General features: G+C 47.5%; 1 protein-coding gene across 1 annotated transcript in view; it reads left to right on the top strand.

Moving 5' to 3' along the window:
• LOC137435559 (uncharacterized) overlaps positions 1 to 23,824 on the top strand; it is a 142,258-nt gene that overhangs the window by 417 nt on the left and 118,017 nt on the right. The gene's annotated exons all lie outside the window — the stretch shown is intronic.

The raw sequence follows: 23,824 nt of genomic DNA, 5'->3' as shown, positions 1-23,824 counted from the left end.
CTGTATTAAGATGCAGCTAATGTCTTGCATAAACATAAAGAAATGTGCATTGGTTTGGCCACGGCCGAACATTAAATTAATAAATTCCAATTAAAAATAAATCAGTCATTTACTAACCAGCGCAATTCGAAGCTGGGACAATGATTAATCCAGTTACTATCCCAATGTTTGATTAAATTGCTATTTTTTTTTTGTTTTTTTTGAATGCTGAATCGAGGCTCATGAAAGAGCTGACATTTATTTCACAAACAAATCAACCAGACAAACAAAATATATAAAAAGAGGGAGCGGAAGACAAGATGGGGAGAGAAGGGGAAGCACACAACCACAACATTTGAGAGCAGGGAGGGAGAGGGCTTGGGGGGAGGAGGCGTGGGAAGGGGGGGGGGGGGGGAGAGGTATAAAACACAAGGGGACCGAAATTAGCAGGGGTAGAAAAGATCAAGGTTTTGGATGGGGGAGGATAGGAGATGGTGGTGAACAGCTGTTTTAAAGACCTGGAGGGTGGAGTGGGATTGAAGAGAGTGAGGGAGTTTGTTCCAGAGGCGGGAGAAAAGAGGAATGAAGGAGTGAAGGTGAGCAGAAAGTCTTGATTTTGGCAGTTTAACCATAAGAGGGTTTCAGGCAGATCTTGTGTGACCTGTAGGAATATTTGGGGGACAGAGTCCAGAGAGAGCTGGGGGGGGCAAGGCCAGAGAGGAGTCGGTAGAAGACGGAAAGACCACCAACCTGCCTGCGGTGAGTGAGTGAAAGGCCCTTGGAGTTAGCTTCATCGCGAGAGATTCCAATGATTCTGAACGCTTTGGTTTCAACAGCACGAAGACGAGCTAGGTGTGAGGCAGGAGCACCAGACCAGAGGGGAGAGCAGTATTCCATAGAGCTCCGGATGAAAGCCTTGTATGTGGTGAGGAGCTCAGGTGTGCCAAGGAAGGACTTCGCACGACGGAGGATGCCCAGTCGGCAACTGGCTTTGGAGGCCAGATTTGAAATGTGGTTTTCCCAGGAACGATCATGGCAAATAGTGAGACCCAAAAGCTTGAGTGACAGAACTTCTTGGAGAGGATTATTCAGAAAGTGGATGGGAGGGTTGTCCAGTCGGTCTTTTCGGAGAGACATCGTAAGAGTGTGAGATTTATCAGGATTGAAAGACATGTTCCATTTGTTTGCCCAGTCTGTGATTTTGTCCAGGTCTGCAGAGAGTGAGGAGGCTGCAGACTGCCAATCTGAGGGATGAGGAATGGAGCGACAGAGAGTAGAGTCGTCAGCAAAGAGATAGAGAGGATTTTCAAGAGAGTCAGAGAGATCATTGATGAAGACCATAAAAAGCACAGGCCCCAGAACACTACCTTGGGGAACTCCAGCCTGAACAGGAAGAGGAGATGAGAGAAACCCATTCAGGGCCACACGTTGACTACGACCAGAGAGGAAGTCCGCCAGCCATGCGTGGAGATTTCCATGGATACCAAAGGAGGAGAGTTTGGTGAGCAGAGCAGGGTGCCAGACCGTATCGAGAGGCACGTCAAATGTCAAGGGAGACGGGTCTAATTTCCTGTTTGGCGTTGAGGACCTCCATCCATTGTTGAGAAAGCAGAAGCAGCATGTCCAGAGTAGAGTGACCAGGTCTGAAACCAAATTGATGATCAGAGATCAAGCCATTGGAGAAGAGTAAAGATTTCATATCTGAAGCAATGATGGATTCCATGACTTTGCTGATAATTGGGAGAAGGCTGATTGGTCTGTAGTTGCTAGGATCTGTTTTTGCACCTTTTTTGTGCAAAGCGGTGATGTTGGCTGATTTCCAAGCAGATGGCAGATGATCTTGAGCAAAAGAGAGGGTGAAGAGAACAGAAAGAGGGAGTGAAAGAGGGGAAGAACAGGATTTTAGGACCCGTGGGCTGATGCCGTCAGGACCAGTTGCAGAATCAGAGTCGAGGGTTGACAGAAACTTTTCCACCTTGTCAGGAGGAAAGGACACAGAGTCCAGGAGCAGCTGGGTACGACTGGGTACGGTGGGTACAGAGAGGGATGGGTTTGGGACACAAGATTTAGAGGCAAACACAGAGTTGAAGCATTCAGCTTTTTCACGTGCGGAGTCAGCCGTTAAGCCGTTTGAGGTGAGGGAGGGGATGGAGGGGGAACAAACACCAGAAACAGATTTTACCAGACGCCACCAGGATTTGGAAGAGGGAGACAAATAAGAGAGTTCGGTCTTGAGAACGGTGAGATATTGTTTCCTGGCTCTCCTGAGGGTGGACACACACTTGTTTCGGGCTTTGTGAAAGGAAATGAGATTTCCCTCCGTTGGATTTGCTTTCCAGGAGACGAAAGCAAGTTGTTTCAGGGCAACAGCCTCACCACAAGATTCCGTGTACCATGGACGGGAGGAAGGGTATGACAACTGAAGACGAGATGGGATAAATCTGTGCATGAGAGAGAGCAATTTACTTTGAAAGAATTCCCAGGATGAGTTGATGTCAGAGGTGGTAGAGATGGGAGACCAGTCCAGATGATTGATGGCTGCTTGAAGACCGTGCCAGTTGGCCTGAGTGAAATGCCAGACTCGTCGACGCTGAGGAGGCTCTCTGAGAATGGTCAGAGAGATGTCCACTTTGACAAGCACATGATCAGATGAGCCGATTGGAGCAGAAGAAGAGCAGCAGACATTTTCAGGGAAGTTAGTCATAACCAAGTCCAGAAGAGAAGATGCTCCGTTGACTGAGATCCGGGTCGGGAAATTGACAGATTGTGTCAGTCCCAGTGAGTCGCAGAAGTCCTTTGCGGAAGAGCCATGGCTGGTGAGAGAGGTGCCCACACCCAGCCAACTGGCATGGTGACAATTGAAATCACCACATATGAGGAAGAGAGAGTTGGGATGGGTAGATAGAAGTTGGTCCATATTATCAGACAGCGAGATGTAGATGGAGTCATCACTGTTTGGTGGACGGTACAACACACATATGAACAAAAGGTGGGAGCGAAGGGGAAGCCGTAGCCAAAGGTATTCCTGGGGGTGAGGTGGAGAGAGGGCAGTGGAGGGCGAGTGAGGAAGAGAGTTTTTTTTATAAAGATAGCAACCCCACCTCCAGGACGAGGCTCAGGTCTATCATACCGGAGGAGGGAGTAACCTAAGTAACCTAGTTTGGAAGCTTCATGGCATTTCCCCTTAAATGGATTTCGGATTGCGGGGAGAGTTTAAACCCTGGTGCAAGTCATTATAGCGTACAACTGACGAATGAAAACCTCACCAAAACCCTTATGCCAAATGTCCTTGTGAGGATGTGTAGAAAAATTTCCATTTCACCTTAAATTGCATTTCTGAGACGACTAACTTTTTTTTCCTTTTTTTTAAACATTATTTGGTATATGCGACTTCATTGAGGACTTCATGACATCTTCTGCTAATGCTGGCAATTCTTTCTTTGGTTCTGACTTCGTTCGAAGGTGTGAGCCAAATTTTGCTTTTCTACCGACACCTCAGTCCGTGTTCTTGAGATACAGAACATTGTTAATTGGTATTTAAACACTTATAATGACGTCATTCTTGACATTACTTGTAAAGAATAGGTAATTAATTATTTCAGACTTAAATATTAAAGTTTGTGGGGTTGGCAGGGTGGCCTAGACTCTAGAGGTGCACACACTCACCTCTAGGCTCACTAGCCTGGGTTTGAATCCCGACCCACCGACAAATTGAAATTGTCACCCTGGTGTTTCACAGGCAAAGTGATTCATCAATGTGGGTGCCGTCCCTCGGATGGACGTTAAAACGGGCGTCCTGTCTGTCGGCATTAGTTGGTGGACGTTAAAGATCCCACGGTGTCCTCCTTAAAGGGTTGGTGAGTGATCGCCGGCACCATGGCCAAATTCCTGCCCCAGCTACTTAGTCGAACATCAGGCCAAGCCAGCTGGTTCGTGAAAGTCTTGGGCTAAGATTCCCCTGGCCAACCAGACAAGTGGGCATAATCGTGGCCATTGAAGAAGAAGATTAAAGATTGTGCAAAATTTTGTCCTCTTCATTGATCTTGTTGTTAAAAAAAAAAAAAATGCATACTCCAACCTGCATTATACAATTGTAGAATTGCACCAAAATGTAGTCACTTCATGGTGAGTCATTATAAAAGAGGAATCCAAAATTTTAGCTTCATATGACTAATCCTTCAGGGTTTATTGATTGGACAAGCGAACAAATGAAGGAATCCATCATATACATACTGATGAGTAACGGAGACGTCTTCATATGGGATCCAGGAGCCTTCATTCCACCATTGTGATCTCGGGCTCTTCGTTGGTTGTAATCTCCTTTGAGTGAATGTCAGAACGTCGAGCACAGTCCTCCCAAAGCCCAAATGTACTCCTTATTTATTTTACTCGGAACACGTGTTGACAAGCAAGTATGATGTTTTCCATTTTTGTTCTCGTACATTTGTTCGAAGGGCTCTTAAAGGGATTCTCACTGAACCCCAGACATTCTCCACTTGTAATTTGTTTGTTGTAATATTTTCTTGAAACGTACAATATGCACTTGTGGACAAAAATATTGGCACCCTTGAATTTTTTCAAACAACTCACAATTTTCTCCAAAAATAAGTTTAAAATGACAAAAGTATTTGGTCTCCACAATTTTTTATTTCACTGTTATTATTACAGAACTTTTGTTTTTGATTCAGAACTTAATACATCCTTTTAAATCAGAAAATAAAAAGGAATGGCATTGACAAAATTATTGACAACCGAGACATCATATTTGGTAGCACGGCCTTTGGACAAAATAACTGCAGTCAAGCGCTTCCTATAGTCATGAATGAGCTTCCGATACCTCTCTACAGGCAGTTTGGTCCACTCTTGTGCAAACTGCTCCAATTCTCCCAGATTTGAAGGGTGCCTTCTCCCATCTGCTGTTTTCAGATCTTCCCACAGGTGTTCAATGGGATTTAGATCTGGACTCATTGCTGGCCACTTCAGAACAGTCTAGAATTGTGTCTTGAACCATTCCTGGGTACTTTTTGAAGTGTGTTTGGGGTCATTGTCCTGCTGCAAGACCCATGACCTTCGACGGAGACCCAGCTTTCTGACACTGGGTTGAACATTGCACTCCAAAATGCCTTGGCAATCTCCTCATTTCATGATGCCATGTACACATTCAAGGCACCCAGTGCCAGAGGCAGCACAGCAACCCCAAAACATCACTGAACCTCCTCCATGTTTGACTGTGGGGAAGGTGTTCTTTTTTTGAAGGCTTCATTTTGTTTTCTCTAAACATAGAGATGATGTGCTTTACCAAAAAGCTCTAATTTGGTCTCATCGGTCCACATCTCATCGGTCTCATCGGTCTCATTTTGGCTTGTTCAGGTGTGTTTTGGCAAACTCCAGCCAGGCTTTCTTAAGTCTCTCTATCAGCAGTGGGGTCCTCCTGGGTCTCCTACCATAGAACCCCCTTTCATTGGGTTGGTGACGGATGGTGTGAGTTGAAACTGTCATACCTTGTGTCTGAAGGTCAGTTTGAATCTGTTTGGTAGTTGATCGATGTGTTTTCTTCACCATTCATACAATCCTTCACTGCAATCTTCGATCAAGTTTTCTCTTGCGGCCACGTCCAGGGAGGTTGGCTAAGTGCCATCGGCCTTAAACTTCCTGATAACATTACATCTCTGGAGATGGACTTGTAGCCTTGAGATTGTCTATGCTTGGCTACAATCTTGTGTCTGACCTCCTCAGACAATTCTCTTGTTTTCTTTCTTTTCTTCATGTTCATTGTGGTACACACAGTGACACAAAACAGCAGAATGACTCCTTTTCTCCATTCAAACTGGTTGAATGAGTGATTTTTATATTTCAGGCATCTGCAACTTACCACAGGTGAGTTCAATTCCAAAAGAAAGGAGAATCACCTGCTTGAAATCGAATTATTTCTGACAACTTCTAAAAGGTGCCAATAATACTGTCCGGGCCATTTTAGGATTTCTGTGTGGAATAAGCTAAGGTTTAGTAATTTTTTCAGCTCTTTTTGTTTTGTTCCACTGCAAGCCAAATAAATACACGTGTGGATACCAAAATATATTTTAATTTAAACAATTTTCTGGAAGAAATTGCGCATTGTTTAAAAAAAGTGCAAGGGTGCCAATATTTTTGGCCACGATTGTATCGTTATTTTCTCGATGAGGTTCTACTTTATCGCACCAGTTACTCCAACTATTACTGGCTCAACGTTGGCACTTTTCAGATTCTCAACATTTAGTTTTACAGATGCTGATACTTGGTCATTTTTCTAACTTCCACATTATTTAGACCAAAACCACTGAGGACGGACACCTCGATGAGCAATGCTGTCCTTTCCTTGTGATTTCTCAGTATAACGTCCATTTGCCATGTCTTGTTGTCGATGTTCACGCTTTATGGGATGGTCAGGTCGGATGTGAACACGAAATTCGTGTTTTTGATGATTGACCTTGACTTGTGCTTCCAGGATTTTCTAGGGCTCGAATATTGACCTTTTTGCAGTCACCGTTATGCCTTTGTGTATACACTAGGGTGGTCCAAAAATGCAAAAAAATCACTTTTTTATCTGGATTTTGATGCTCTATTGGATTATTGTTAGAGATGGTCTAAATCATTCACCCAAAAAATATTTTGCATCTGAGTCATCTATAAACTCATACACACTCAACATATAAATTTGTCATTTTGGTCAATTTTAATGAAAATCGTCCATGTTGAGAGGCTTACAAAGACTTTAGAAATATTTTTTTCCTAAATAATGTCATTGATGGTACATACCCCTGTGAAGTCCTCATGGTCGAAACATGAGTCAGACATGTATGAACATGTTTCAAGCATTGTCAAACATGTTTCGACCATGATGATTTCACACTCACAGGCGCAAGCGCATGCAAAAAGTCATGAACCACAAAATGGCTTAGTACAATAGTGCATGTACTTTTTCCACCTAGGTTACTATTGGATTGTTCTCATTTAGCCAAATTTGGTGAAAAACGCCATATTTCAATTGAAGTGTGTATGAGTTTCTAGATGGAATTGAGCGAAAATATTTGGTGGGTGAATGTTTTAGTTTAGACCATTTCTAACAATAATCCAGTAGAGCATCAAAATCGGAGAGATAGATGTTTTTTGGACCACCCTAGTATACACTTGTTCTGACATAATTGTTTTGCATCCTGGGAGAAGGTGATTTTGCTTTAGGTTTCAACCTTACAGAACCCGTATTTGTCCATTTGGCTCAGTCCCCCCATTTTCTTGAATCCATTGGTGCAGTGTCCGTGGTGTTGGGCATTTATTATTACGTGCTCTTTATCCCATTTTAGCTGCCTTCTTTTTAGCCATCGGGCCTTTCTTATCTATTCCCAAGACGTCCAGCTCTTTAAATGTGTTAAATATGTATATATGTATATATGTATATACTGTATATATGTATATACAACAACAACAACAACAGGCATTTTAAGGCCATTTTCCCTGCAAGAGTGGGGGTTAGCCTTGCGGTCCCCATGACAATCTTCTCCATTGGTGTGCCTTTGAGCCTGGTGCATTGCCTGGTAAATTATCCCTTATGAGTGGAGGACCATCTTTCCCTTTCCCCAATGCATAAAGACATACTAACCCAAAATAAGGGGAAGGAGCTAAGATAGTGGTCTGCTATGAAATATTTATTCTAAGGGACCTGTATCGTGGTTGCCATTACTTTTTCGTGGTTTTCCAAAACAGCAACAATATATACTGGGATCAGGCTCATTGAGGAGCTTCAATACCACACACACGCGCACACACACACACACACACACACACACACACACACACACACACACACACACACACACACACACACAATTAATTGTACAGTATTGACTATTCCTAAACTATGATGTAATTTAAAGGATTGCTGTAAATGATGTTAATTTCACAACATCCCATATTCAACTTTATTAAAATTGTAAATCTCAAAACATATTTCCCTGACCTAAAGTAAGAACCTCAACCTGTCAGCAATTGATTAGTTTCCCAACCTCACGGATCATCACCTGGGCACCGTTCTTCCTCGAGGTTTCAATCCTTTCAGCCCAGGACCTCTCCAAACGGCGATCCACAACGTCGGTCACGGATCCACATCAGTAGATTACCTACATCAGTCGATCCGCAACCTCTGTTGCATCCAGGCAATCAATTAACCCTTCAATGCAACGTCAGTAATCGCATTTTACTCGCGAGAAGATTTAATGTATTATCACATCACACATTCCATTATATGATAATAATACAATAAATCATGCACATCTTACCCTAAAATCTAAATATACCATGTCCACCAACCAGCACAATCATCCCCCTTACCTCTGGATCAAACTGTGATTCAAATATTAAAACGGTTATTTATAAACGGCTTTTTACATGCTGCCATGTCTCCTAGCAACCACTGAAAATGGTTGGAAAATAAATAAATAAATATATATACAGTGCATTCAGAAAGTATTCAGACCCCTTCACTTTTTTCACATTTTGTTATGTTGCAGCCTCATGCTGAAATCGTTTAAATTCATTTTTCCCTCATCAATCTGCACTCAAATACCCCATAATGACAAAGAGAAAACAGGATTTTAGAAAGTTTTGCAAATTTCTGAAAAAGAAAAAACTGAAATATCACATTGACATAAGTATTCAGACCCTTTGCTACGACACTTGAAATTTAGCTCAGGTGCCTCCCATTTCTCTTGATCATCTTTGAGATGTTTCTACACATTGATTGGAGTCCACCTGTGGTAAATTCAATTGATTGGACATGATTTGGAAAGGCACACACCTGTCTATATAAGGTCTCACAGCTGACAATGCATATCAGAGCAAAAACCAAGCCATGAGGTCGAAGAAACTGCCTGCAGAGCTCAGAGACAGGATTTTGTCGAGGCGCAGATCTGGGGAAGCCTACAAAAAAATCTCTGCTGTATTGAAGGTTCCAAAGAGCACAGTGGCCTCCATAATTCTTAAATGGAAGAAGTTTAGAACAACCAGGCCTCTTCCTAGAGCTGGCCGCCCGGCCAAACTGAGCAATCAGGGGGAGAAGGGTCTTGGTAAGAGAGGTGACCAAGAACCCGATGGTCACTCTGGCTGAGCTCCAGAGATCCTGTGTGGAGATGGGAGAAACTTCCAGAAGGACAACCATCACTGCAACACTCCAACGATCTGCGCTTTATGGCGGAGTGGCCAGACAGAACCAACCAGCACAATCATTCAGCAACCAGCAGATTGATGATCAAGAGAAATGGGAGGCACCTGAGCTAAATTTCAAGTGTCATACCAAAGGGTATGAATACTTATGTCAATGTGATATTTCAGTTTTTTCTTTTTAATAAATTTGCAAAACTTTCTAAAATCCTGTTTTCTCGTGATTATGGGGTATTGAGTGCAGATTGTTGAGGGAAAAAATGAATTTAAACGGTTTCAGCATAAGGCTGCAACATAACAAAATGTAAAAAAAGTGAAGGGGTCTGAATACTTTCTGAATGCACTGTATATATACAGTCACGTGAAAAAGTAAGTACACCCCATGTAAAGTTTTGACTTTTTCAACATATTTCAACATACAGCTATTTGATCTTCATTTCAACAATATTGATAGATAAAGGTGATATAATATAACAAATATCATGAAACATTTACATTTTGTCGTCCATTGTATAATTTAAATAAACATAAATGCAAATTTCGCATGTGGAAAAAGTAAGTACACCCTTGGCTCCAATCGGTGGTATTGCCCCCTTTGGCAGAAACAACCTCAAGTAGGCGTTTCTTATGACTGTCTACCAGTCTCTGACATCGACTGCGAGAAATTTTTGCCCACTCCTCCATGCAGAATTATTTCAGCTGTGCGATGTTTGAGGGGTTTCTTGCATGCACAGCTCGTTTCAAATCCCCCCACAACATCTCGATGGGATTTCGATCCGGGCTTTGACTTGGCCATTCCAGAACCCTCCATTTCTTTCTTTTCAGCCATTCCTTGGTGGATTTACTGGTATGTTTAGGGTCATTGTCATGTTGCAAGGTCCACCTTCGGTTGAGCTTCAACTTTCCGACAGATGGCCTCACATTATCCTCAAGCACCCTCTGGTAAAATGAAGAATTCATAGTGGATTCTATGATGGTGAGCTGCCCAGGCCCTGATGCAGCAAAGCTGCCCCAAACCATAATATTTCCACCACCATGCTTTACAAGTTGGTATCAGGTTCTTGTGGTCAAATGCTGTTTTGGTTTTCCCCAAACATGTCTTCTGGTACTGTGGCCATATAGCTCTACCTTTGACTCATCTGTCCAGAGCACATTGTTCCAGAAGTGCTGGTCTTTGCCTCGGTGTTCATTGGCAAACTTTAGTCTTGCCCTGATGTTCTTTCTGGAAAGCAAAGGTTTCCTCCTGGCACACCTCCCATGTAGATCAAATTTGTGCAGCCTCGTTCTAATGGTAGACTCGTGCACTTTGATATCAACAGTGGCAAGAGCTACCTGTAGGTCCCGTGATGACATTCTGGGGTTCTTAGAGACTTCTTTCAGCATCTTGCGGTCTTCTCTCAGGTTGAACTTGCTGGGGCGGCCTGGCCTGAACAAGTTGGCAGTTGTTTGGAATCTTCTCCACTTGTAAATGATCTTTCGGACAGTCGAATGATTGATTTCAAATTGTTTGGAGATCTTTTTAAATCCCTTCCCAGACTCGTAGGCATCCATAACCTTCTTTCTGAAGGCCTCAGCGAGCTCTTTTGATCTAGGCACGGTGACGCCGCACACTTCAACATCAAAGAGCAAACCAAACGAAATGTCTGAGGTTTAAATAAGACAGGTTCCTCCAAGATCCTCTCTGACGACGTTCTAATCATTTGCACCTGAGCTGGTGCACCTGATTCTAATTTTAGGTATTTGAAGTAGTGATAAATGTAGGGGTGTACTTACTTTTTCCACATGCGAAATTTGCATTTATGTTTTTTTAAATTATACAATGGACCACAAAATGTAAATGTTTCATGATATTTGTTATATTATATCACCTTTATCTATCAATATTGTTGAAATGAAGATCAAATAGCTGTATGTTGAAATATGTTTAAAAAGTCAAAACTTTACATGGGGTGTACTTACTTTTTCTCGTGACTGTATATATATACATATATATATACAGTGGTACCTCGGCTTACGAGTTTAATCCGTTCCGTGACGGAGCTCGTAAGCCAAATCGCTCGTAAGTCAAAGCAAATTTTCCCATTCAAATGCATTGAAATGCTATTAATCCGTTCCAGCCTCAAAAAAAAAACACCAATTTTTTTTGTTAGGTGCTTTTAAATAACAAAAATGTACTTTATAAATAACAAATAATGTATAAACAAGCACGACCTCGTATATACTGTACATAATACAAGAGAATGTAAAGAAATAAACTGGTTTTATTAAGCAGAGGAGAAGAGCATGCCAGGTGAGGTGTGCGTGTTGTCGACTTGGCGAGGCAGTACGATCGTACTCCTTCTACGATATGTACGATTTTGAAGCAGAAGGAGTCCATAAAGGCTATAACGCCAGCCAAGGGCGTTACGATTATTTCAAAGCTCCGGACCTCTATCCATGAAGATATGGAGAAGTTGTTGTTTGTGTGGTTGAAGGAGAAGCAGCTCGCAGGAGATACCGTGACCGAGAGCATCATGTGTTTGAAAAGATTGAAACTCGGATATCGAGCACGGACCACGAGGTGTTTTTCTTTTTTCTTAATCTCGGTTTCAGTGAACTTTTGCTCTGTGCTCACGTGTACTGTACCTGTACCTGTAATGGTACGTCAGAGGATGGCACCTGTTGTCATCATATTAAGTGCAAGATGTTCTGCATCGTAAGTTGGTACACCGTGGTCTTTCGGCGGTGTTTAAGCCGGCCGTCTTGGCTTCTGTCACCATTGGCATTGAGTCTTTCGATGTAGGTAGGTCGTTGTGTGCCGGTGCCTTGGCCGAATTCCTTCATTGCTGCATTGTTAGCTCACCTGGTTTTTTATACCACATCTTTGGTTATCGGACCAGCGAATGACGTCATCTCCAAAGTATGGCTTATTCTCACTTGTCTTGGACGATCTTCTACTTCTAGCCTTCCACCGTGCATTTGGTGTCCACTGTACTTACTGTACAGTGCCTGGTAAAATTGATGTAATGGGTTTTTGACCGTCAACGCCATGAACCGTCATGAACCGTCATGAACCGTCATGAACCGTCATGAACCGTCAACGCCATGAACCGCTAACACTCAAAAGCCCATTTATCGCGCCTTATAAAGCAAAACGCAAACCGAAAGCCATGCCTCTCAAGCGAGGCGTGCTTCCGTGGTCACGTGATCCACAGGTGTAGCTCATTATACCCGCACGCGCGACACGCTTTGGCGGTCACGTGACCAGCCACTCTGGAGGCGGGGATCCCCGCCGATGACGTCACCGGCTGGAGCAAGGAGATTCCTCGCTCATGTATTTCGACGATTGCGTGTTTTATATCCAAGCAGAGATGCTTTCACGGCAAGATAACCACGTGACCGGAACCGGAAGCCACAACCGGAAAATTCAAAAAAATAAATTTTTTGAGCTCGTACATCGGATCTCGGCTCGTATCCCAAAGCAACAAACCGCCCGAGCGACGGCTCGTATCCCGAAAAACTCGTACGTTGGGGCACTCGTAAGCCGAGGTACCACTGTATATATGTAGTAAATGTGAGTAAAATCTGGTCAAAAGTAGTCAAAGATCAAGGTTAATGCCATATGGAACATGCAAAACTCCTATTAGGGCACAATTGGAAAATTTATCAGCCAGATCTATTATGCATAAGAATCAATCATGCAAACCACTTGATAGGTCAATTTTTCGAAATTTCCAAATTGCTGTTTGCATGACAACTATTGTTTATTTGGATTTTGCAAGTATCGTACTATGTATGACATCTTTCTTGTTTGTTTGGCTGTCTGTCTGTCTGTGAGCAAGATATCTCAAAACATTATGGACAGATTATGACAAAACTTGGTGGATGAGTTTGGTAGGCCACAAGAATAAGCCGATTCGATTTTGTTTCAGGTCAGGATGCAAATCCGGCCTGTCTGTAGCATACAAAATGTAAACTGTTCAGTGTAGCGGATGTAAATGCGCTTTACCGAGTGCCGTTTGAGTTACCACTGAAGGACCAATGTTGCTCATGCTGCTCTTACTGCTTCCCAATCTTTGTTTGTGAAGCGCGTTGCAATAGTCCAAGACATACCCACTTTTGTGGAGTCTTCAATATAGTGTCTCTTGGTTTAAATGAATTTACTCTATTTGTCCTTCAAACAGTGTATGTCACAGTAAAATATAAGTTTTCGGATTGATCATTTAGCCTCATCTCACTTGATTCAGTCGATTCCTCATCAGAAAACGATGGCCACGCAGTTGGGACCTCACTTGTTGAAATATAATAATCACTCGGGGTCAGGTCCAGGCTTTACGCTGCGGGGAGGTGATATACAGTAGTTGCTTATAACTACAGTCACAAATGGCTGTCTGTGCAACATGGGCCTTGTGAAGGAGAAGCACACCTATGGTTAACATCCCTCGGAGTCTGTACTTGATGACCTGCTGCAAGTTTTGCATGATGCTGACGTAATAGTCCCCTGTGATTGGAGTTTTGTGAGGCACAAAGTCAGTCAGCAGGATTCCCATGACATCCCAGAAAGTCGACACAGTTTTATTCCTGGCAGGGGGTTGGTGGGAAATTTATTGGGTGCTGGTTGCATGGATTCCAATTTGGCTGCACAGTCCCACTGGTGGTCACGTTTTATCACCATTTACTATATGAGCAATAAATTTGATTTTAACAGTTTGTCAGTCTCACGACATGATGCCAGCCGGTGCTGTCGAATTGTGAATGTTGAGGTTTCAGGGGAACAATCTTGCTGAGACCTGAAATGTGCTTGATATATGAAAGAAGGAGATCTATGGCTGGGCAAGGTGAAACGAAAGGAAACCTTTGTGGGGGAACGTCGCGAATGTGACGTGCCAATCCAAGAATGAAAGGGCCTGCCCAAGTGTTTGGGGGTGATGGTGAAAATTGTGTTTGTGAAATGCCAAATTCTGTGAATATATTGATCTTAATGAGATGGTCCTCCATGATTAATGCCTCAACGTGGGAAACAGTTGGTGCGTTGATCACATCTGCTCGAGTTCTGTTGATCTGGGATCATCTTTAGGAGGACTTAGTCAGCTCCCAATTTGGATCCGATAGAGTATGAGGGTACATCTTCGCCATGCGTTGTTGCAATTCTTTGAAGCTGGCACCTCTGCTATAAATTTTATTCACTCTGCTATAACTAAAAACGATATCAGCTAGGAACCTAATGTTTTGTGTAAATGTAGCCTAATGTTACAGAAAGAAGTGACATGATCAGGCTGGAGTTCCCCAAGGCAGTGTTCTGGGCCCTGTGCTTTTTCTGGTCTTCATCAATGATCTCTCTGACTCTCTTGAAAATCCTCTCTATCTCTTTGCTGATGACTCTACTCTCTGTCGCTCCATTCTTCATCCCTCAGATCGGCAGTCTGCAGCCTCCTCACTCCCTGCAGACCTGAACAAAATCACAGACTGGGCAAACAAGTGGAACATGTCTTTCAATCCTGACAAATCTCACACTCTTACGATGTCTCTCCGAAAAGACCGACTGGACAACCCTCCCATCCACTTTCTGAATAATCCTCTCCAAGAAGTTCTGTCACTCAAGCTTTTGGGTCTCACTATCTGCCATGATCTTTCCTGGGAAAACCACATTTCAAATCTGGCCTCCAAAGCCAGTCGCCGACTGGGCATCCTCCGTCGTGCGAAGTCCTTCCTTGGCACACCTGAGCTCCTCACCACATACAAGGCTTTCATCCACAGCTCAATGGAATACTGCTCTCCCCTCTGGGCTGGTGCTCCTGCCTCACACCTAGCTCGTCTTCACGCTGTTGAAACCAAAGCGTTCAGAATCATTGGAATCTCCCGCGATGAAGCTAACTCCAAGGGCCTCTCACTCACTCACCGCAGGCAGTTTGGTGGTCTTTCTGTCTTCTACCGACTCCTCTCTGGCCTTGCCCCCCCCCAGCTCTCTCTGGGCTCTGTTCCCCTAATATTCCTACAGGTCGCACAAGATCTGCCTGCAACCCTCTTATGGTTAAACTGCCAAAATCAAGACTCTCTGCTCACCTTCACTCCTTCATTCCTCTTTTCTCCCGCCTCTGGAACAAACACCCTCACTCTCTTCAATCCCACTCCACCCTCCAGGTCTTTAAAACAGCTGTTCACCACCATCTCTTATCTTCCCCCATCCAAAACCTTGATCTTTTCTAACCCCGCTAATTTCACCCCAATTCCACTTTTTTGAAATACCAACTTCTGTCCTGGAAGTCCTTGGTGTCCTTGTGTTTTATACTTCTCCCACCCCCCCCACCCCCCCCCCCACTTCCCACGCATCCTCTCCCGAAGCCCTACCCCTCCCACACATCTCCCTGCTCTCAAATGTTGTTTGTGTGCTTCCCCTTGTCTCCCCATCTTGTGTTCCGCTCCCTCTTTTTATATATTTTGTTTGTCTGGTTGATTTGTTTGTGAAGTAAATATTAGCTCTTTCACGAGCCTCGATTCAGTATACAAAAAAAAAACAAAAAAAAAAACAATCCACCCAGTTGATTACCTTAAATGAAGTGCTGAAAGTGTCTATCACCATGTTGCAGGTACAAATTCATTCTTCGCAGCATGTATGGTTCTCTGACACAGTGGATCATTTATTGAGGAATATTGCTGATTGTGTCACTGATTATTTCTTTTAATTCACCAAGATTGTGTGGATTTGTAGCGTACACTAGATCCTTCAAATATCCCCACATAAAGAAATCTGGTGACGTAAAATCCGGGGATTGAGATGGCCATAATGACTTGGACACTAAACGGTCACCAAAGAGTAGCCTAAGTTTGTACATTCTGTATCACGAAGCGTGACTTGTGACACCATCTTGCTGAAACCATCTTTGGTTGATTTTGTCTTCCGTAAGGTTCCCAAGAATCTCATGGATTATGTTGACTAGTGAGGTACCCGTGCTTCGCACGAGTGGGAGGCCATAAGCAAACAGACAATGCAGAAACGGTGAATGCTAAAGCATGAAACCAATAAATTCCACATTCCTGTAGCACCTTCATTCGCACGTCAGACATGGACAGCAAGTTCGTGAAGGCATTCCATGAAAAACGTACCCGTTCGCAAACAAACAGGTACGTGTGTTCCATTCCCAGTCAATGGCGAATCTGCATATGGTGATCCGCGAATTTCACGTTTAGAACGTAAAACCATCACTGCATTTCGTCATTCACTTGAACTCGGTATCTCTTTTTTCATTCCAAACAGCATAACTCCAATCACAAATCGACATTAATATAATAAACTTTTAACAACATTCGTGACATAAATAAATGTTTAAATCCTGATGTGAAGTTCCGTACGGTTGGGTGAATACAATTACAAATTCAAAATCGTAATTGTATTCACTCAATTCCAATCATCAATTGATACTTTAACAAAACGATTCACACGATTAACGTTTAATGATTAACGATTTAACATTACGATTGAATGACGGTTGTATTGGGATATTATCGAACCCGAGCATTGCCGTAATCTGTCCACTTCCGCATTCGCGGCAGGTTCGTAATTCTCATCAAAATCTAAACAGTATTTGTAGAAATTCAATCAAAGCCACATCACTGTTCATATCGGTAAATATTATTCCATCGTGTTTGGAAAAACTGGAAAATTGGGAAAACATTGGAAAAACAATATAGCCTATTTTACTCCAAAGGGTCCCAGGAATACCCACCCAAAATATCGTGGCGGACACGATGGCGCTGGCGCGGTGACATCATTCCGCGCACCAAGAGGGTGTCGGCCACGCCCGAGGGGTAGGCGTGGCCTCGGGATATACACGGGGCGCGCAGCCCCGAGCACCTCAGTGCTATAGTTGAGCTTTGTAATAAAGACTCTTTTTTGGTTACCTGCGTTGTTGCTTCTCTTCTTGGCAAAGAAGTCGTGCGCATAGCACCGCACTTCACTGGTGACCTCGACGCTGGTTCAGCCGCCGCTGACCAACAGAACGCGCCATGGCCAACAACGCGGTAGCGGTGAAGCTCCCCGAGTTTTGGGAAGCTCAGGCCGAAGTATGGTTCGTGCAGGCCGAGGCACAGTTCCGACTTCGAGGCGTAACGGCGGATGAGACGCGGTATTACCACGTCATCGCCGCCCTCGGGCCCGGCACAGCCGCCCGAGTCGTGTCCGTCCTGCGGAACCCACCGGCCGACCACAGGTACGAGGCGCTCAAGCGTCTCCTCATCGCCACGTTCGGCCTCACGGAGTGCGAGCGGGCCGACCGCCTCCTGGACCTTCCCGAACTCGGCGACACACGACCATCGGTCCGGATGGACTACATGCTTTTGCTACTGGGTGACAAAGCCCCGGATTTTTTATTCCGGGCGCTCTTTCTACGCCAGCTGCCGGCACAGGTACGCCTCGCGTTGGCCGGTTCCAAAATAAAGGAACCCCGCGCGCTGGCGTGAGGCCGACAAGTTTTTCGCGGCTTGTGAGACGCGGGCGAGCTTCGGTGCGGCCGTCGCGGATCTCGAGGCTGATGTGCATGCACACCTCGTGGTTCCCGAGGCTGATGCCGATGCACACCGCGTGGCCGCCACCACGCCCCGCCCACCACCACCGCGAAAACCGCGGCCTCCGCCTTCGCCGCAAACCTGGTGCCGTTTCCATGCCAGGTTTGGCCACAAGGCGAGGAATTGTTGCCCGCCGTGCTCGTTTGGCAAGTCGGGAAACTACCAAGGCGGCGCTCGGTAGCGGCCCTGAGCGTCGGCCATTCCGGCAGCCTCCTTTTTGTCACGGACACCTTGTCCGGGCATCGCTTCCTCTGCGACACAGGCGCACAGGTGAGCGTTATCCCCGCCTCCACGTCCGACAAGCGAACCGCGGGCCGGGGCCCTGCGTTGCTTGCAGCCAACGGTACACCCATACGCACATTTGGGAAGCGCTGCCTCTCCCTGCGGTTCGGAGGGCAACGCTTTCAATGGACGTTCATAACCGCCAGCGTGCCCATGGCATTGCTCGGTGCGGATTTCCTATGTGCAAATGGGCTGTTGGTGGATGTGAAGAACAGACGCCTCGTCCAGGCGGAAACGTTCAGCTCGCTTGCTTGCACGCTGAGCAGTTCGTTGGGCAGCTCCCTGAGCGGCTCACCGAGCGGCTCGCCAAGCGGCTTGCTGAGCGGTTCGATCCCGGCGAGGTTGGTCTGTACGCTTCCGGCAGTGGACGAGTTCACCCGCCTCCTCGCCAGCTTCCCGGCCCTCACGCAGCCCACCTTCTCGGCGGTGGCCGTCAAGCACGGGGTGGAACATCACATCCCCACCGTCGGGCCACCAGCCTATGCCCGGGCCCGCCGCCTCGAGCCGACGAAGCTCGCGGTGGCAAAGGCGGAGTTCGCTACGCTGGAGCGGCTGGGCATCGTACGGTGCTCCAAGAGTGCTTGGGCGTCGCCACTGCACATCGTGCCGAAGCCCGGCGGGGGATGGCGGCCGTGCGGGGACTACCGCCGCCTCAACGATGCCACCACCCCCGACCGCTACCCGGTCCCTCACATTCAGGACTTTTCCGCCCGGTTGCCGAAAATGTCCTTCTTTTCTAAGGTGGACCTCATCCGCGGGTACCACCAGGTCCCCGTCAGGCCGGAGGACATACCGAAGACGGCCGTCATTACACCATTCGGCCTCCGAGTTTCTTCGGATGCCCTTCGGTTTGAAGAATGCGGCTCAGGCGTTCCAACGATTGATGGACAGCGTCTTGCGCGACTTCGATTGCGTGTACGTCTACCTGGGCGACATCCTCGTCGCAAGCGCGTCCCGCGAAGAGCACCTCCACCACCTCCGCACGCTCTTCGAACGCCTGGGCCAGCATGGCCTGATCGTAAACCCCGCCAAGTGCCGGTTCGGCGTCGCCGAAATCGACTTTTTGGGGCACCGCGTCACCAGGCACAGGGCCACCCCCTTGCCGGCAAAGGTGGAGGCGGTCAAGGGGTTTCCGCGCCCCCGCACGATCAGGGGGCTCCAGGAGTTCCTGGGCATGGTAAACATTTACCACCGTTTCCTGCCCCGCGTCGCCCAGCTCCTGCGCCCCCTGCACGAGGCCCTCCGGGGGAAGCCGGGCAAAGGTGACGTTGTTTGAACCGAGCAGATGGACGCGGCGTTCGCGGGCGCGAAGCTCGCCTTGGCTAACGCCACCATGCTCGCGCACCCGGCGCTCGATGCACCGATCGCCCTCACCACCGACGCGTCGGACTACGCGGTGGGCGCAGTGCACGAGCAATGGGTGCGTGGTGGTTGGCAACCGCTGGCGTTTTTCAGCCGGCAGCAGCTTCGCCCGCACGAACGCCGGGACAGCACCTTTGACCGCGAGTTGCTCGGGCTCCACCTGGCGGTCCGGCACTTCCGCCATCTGCTCGAGGGCTGTTCGTTCACGGCCTTCGTCGACCACAAACCCCTGGTTTTCGCGATGGCCAAGGTCGCCGAGCCATGGTCGGCCCGGCAGCAGCGTCACCTCTCGGCCATGTCCGAGTACACGACGGACATCCGGCACGTCGCGGGAAAGGACAACCCGGTGGCGGATTGCCTTTCCCGGTCCGTCACCCACGCGGTCCACCTCGGGATCGACTACGCCCGGATGGCGGTGGACCAGACTGCCGACCCCGACGTCCAGGCCTTGCGGACCGCCGTCACGGGCCTTCGCGTCACCGAGGTGCCGTTCGACGACGTGGGCACGGCCCTCTTGTGCGACGTCTCCCTCGGGCGGCCTCGCCCCATCGTGCCCGCGGGCTGGCAGCGCCGGGTTTTTGACGCCATCCACGGCCTGTCCCACCCGGGCACGAAGGCCTCCCAGAGGTTGGTCGCCGACAAGTTCGTCTGGCATGGCCTCCGGAAGGCCGTCCGCAATTGGACCAGGATGTGCCTCGCGTGCCAGCGCGCGAAGGTGCACCGCCACACCCAGGCCCTGTTGGCCCCGTTCACGGTGCCCGAACATCGGTTTGACCACGTTCACGTGGACTTGGTGGGACCTCTGCCCCCCTCGCGGGGTTTCACCCATGTCCTCACCATGGTGGACCGCACCACCCGGTGGCCGGAGGTCGTGCCTTTGGCGGCGACAATGGCGGCGGACGTCGCGCAGGCGTTCATCGCCACCTGGGTTGCCCGGTTCGGCGCCCCCTCGGACATCTCGTCCGACCGCGGCCCCCAGTTCACCTTGGAGCTCTGGGGGGCGGTCGCGCGGGGGCTCGGCGTCCAGCTGCACCGCACCACGGCCTACCACCCCCAGGCCAACGGCCTGTGCGAGCGCTTCCACCGCTCCTTGAAGGCCGTGCTCCGGGCCACCCTCCGCGACGGCGGCTGGGTCGACAGGCTCCCCTGGGTCCTGCTGGGCCTCCGGACGGCGCCCAAGGACGACCTGCGCGCATCCAAGGCGGAGTTGGTCTTCGGAAAACCGCTGCGGGTGCCGGGCGAGTTCCTCCCCGACTCCACGGCAACATGGTCCGCGGCGCAGCAGCGCTCCGCACTGCAGGAGACCACCCGGAGGTTCACCCCGGTGCCGACGGCGCACCACGGGTGCCCGCCAACGCACGTTGCCCCGGAGCTTCGCACGGCGGAGTACGTGTTCGTCCGCCACGACGCCCACCTGACACCGCTGCGGCCCCCGTACGACAGGCCCTTCCGCGTGCTGGAGACCGGGGCGAAGCACTTCACCCTCGACATCGGCGGTACTCCTGACCGCGTTTCCGTGGACCGCCTCAAGCCGGCCCACCTCGACGTGGACCACCCCCGCCAGTGGCTCGGCCCCCGTGGCGGGGCCGCCCCCCAGCGGGCGGACCGCCGGCACCGTCCGGGCCGGCCCCCGCTGGCACGCCCTGTCCCCCGGTCCTGCACCCATCCTAGGTGCTGCCGGAGGCATCCCAGATGACATCCCGGCATCCCAGACGCCGCCAGCCGCCAGAGGGCACTTCGGCCGGGTCATCCGTTTGCCCCGCAAACTGACCCTTAAGGTGCGCGGGAATTCTGGGGGGGTGCGTGTGGCGGACACGATGGCGCTGGCGCGGTGACATCATTCCGCGCACCAAGAGGGTGTCGGCCACGCCCGAGGGGTAGGCGTGGCCTCGGGATATACACGGGGCGCGCAGCCCCGAGCACCTCAGTGCTATAGTTGAGCTTTGTAATAAAGACTCTTTTTTGGTTACTGGCGTTGTTGCTTCTCTTCTTGGCAAACAAGTCGTGCGTGTAGCACCGCACTTCAATAGCCTATTTTACTCCAAAGGGTCCCAGGAATACCCACCCAAAATATCGTTGCGATCGGTTCAGCCGTTTTTGCGGTACCTTCGAACAGACAGACAGACATTTGGTGAATTATAGTAAGATGTAACGTCCTGAGTTTACTGTTACCGAGAAGAAAATTTGGCCAATAATTCTTTGCGTTCTGATGCCTTTGTTCTGAACCGTGCGTTCTTACTTACGTTGCGTTCTGACAGGCTTGATTAAACCTTACTATTCTTCGACATATGATAAGATTTTTCTTTATGTCTACGAGCAGTCTATAATCAGCAGAGACCTACTGGCTTGATGTCCTCGGCACATCAGAAAACCAAGATGGTTGCGATATTATTTTGTCTGGATACCATGGTGGGTGGAGTCAAGTGACAGATATGGGTGTGGTCCAAAAACTGTCCGACCAATGGGTGCGCATTTCAAAAATCAATCCCCAACAAGAACCACAACAACAACAACGACCATGCGGATCTCTTGTAGACTTGCGACATGTCGAAGGCAAAAATGGGATCTTCGGCCCTTTCTGGTCTGAGGACAACACAGGCAAGGCATTGACTGTCAATACAGAACGTTACATCCAAGTTCTTGGAAAGATTTGGAGGGCCCTAGGCAGATGCATGATTGTTTTAAGGGAGGAACAATGTTTTTATCGCTATGGAGCCACTCTCCACACTTCAAATGATTCACTGAACTGACTCAACACTCACTTCAGCAACAGTCATCAGTCGAAGACTTGCTGTTGAATGGTTCCCACACTCACCACATATGTCACCACCAGATCTATATCTTTGGGGCTCTCTGAAGGACAGCATCCACAGAAGAAGGCCACAATCCAATGAAGAACTAGTAGCAACAATTATCGATAAAATTTGCTTAATTCTTACAGCGGAATGCATCAAAGTGATCAACCATTTATCCGTCGAATCCAAGCTTGCTTGCAGTGCCATGGCAAACATTTGGAGCACGTCAATAAAGCACAGATCGCTCCTCACCTATTCCAGGTAATCTGTACCAAATGTTGTGCCGTGATATTTTGATGATTGATTAATGATGATTTTATATTAAATCGTATGGGTTCTGTTTTTCTGGGGGGTCACCCTGTACAATTTCTGATTTTGATGTACCGTACACTTTACAGAGCGTTGGTGCTGCCGAAGCAGTTTATTGGCAAGGCTTACACTAGGTGGTTTGTCATTGCCTCCCCAGGGTTGTTTGTCCATACTATATCCTTTTAAATGCTGAGCGTGAAGCAAGGAAGCAGCATGTACCATTTCTAAAGTCTTTGGTATGATTAGGCCGGGGTTTGACCTTTGAACCACTGACCTCCCAGACTGAGAGCGGATGCTCTAACCATTGCACCACCGAGTCTGGTTATTTTCTACGATATTAATCAAATATCCTGCACCTTCATATGCTGATGGTACAATGAAATTGCTCTGGAGCACTCACTGTATAATATCTTCCATAAATAGTAAGCCATTGTTTGTTGGTACCATGGGCAGATCTCAAATTGCTGTGATAATCTACAGGGCTAATTGCATCAGAAGCATTGTGACAATCAGTAATGATGCATCCAGCAGACTTTAAATCCATATCTTAACATATATATATATTTTTCATGAATAAATAAATAAACAAGAAGACGTCATGCAGAGCACGATACCAGCAAAATCCACCCCCACCCCACCCCCTGAAAAAAAAGGTTGCAATTGATCCAGCAAGTTGTCCATTTCATCAAGATGAAAATTTATGATCTTGATCAAAGCTCGGGTCAATAGGATGAAAGGTGACGATTTTTAGATGAAAATTGATGATTTTAGAAGTTTGACCTTGAGTTGACCTTTGACCTCAAAAATAGTTGTTGTTTTTTTTTTTTTTTTTTTTTTTTGTATACAAGGTCGAGGCTCGTGAAAGAGCGTACATTAATCACACAGAAAGACAAACCGACACATAAAACATATAACATCGGGAGCGGTAGACAAGATGGGGAGAGGGGGAAGGACACAAACACAACATTTGAGAGCAGGGACCGAGAGACATGGAGACATCGAGAGATCTGAGAGAGGGCGAGGGCTTTGGGGGGGGGGGGGGGCATGGGAAGGGGGCGGTGGGAGAGGTATAAAACATATGGACACTGCCAGGACTTCCAGGAAAGAAGTTGGAATTTCAAACAAGGTGGATCTGGGGTGAATTAGCGGGGGTAGAAAAGATCAAGGTTTTGGATGGGGGAAGATAAGAGATGGTGGTGAACAGCTGTTTTAAAGACCTGGAGGGAGGAGTGGGATTGAAGGGAGTGAGGGAGTTTGTTCCAGAGGCGGGAGAAAAGAGGAATGAAAGAGTGAAGGTGAGCAGAGAGCCGAGATTTCGGCAGTTTAACCATCAGAGGGTTGCTGGCAGATCTTGTGCGACCTGT

Source organism: Myxine glutinosa, chromosome 9 (genome assembly GCF_964187855.1).
Source record: "Myxine glutinosa chromosome 9, kmMyxGlut1.1, whole genome shotgun sequence".
NCBI classification, from domain to species: Eukaryota; Metazoa; Chordata; class Myxini; order Myxiniformes; family Myxinidae; genus Myxine; species Myxine glutinosa.
The sequence above is the reverse complement of the archived record's forward strand: the minus strand, read 5'-3'. Positions and strand labels throughout refer to the sequence as shown.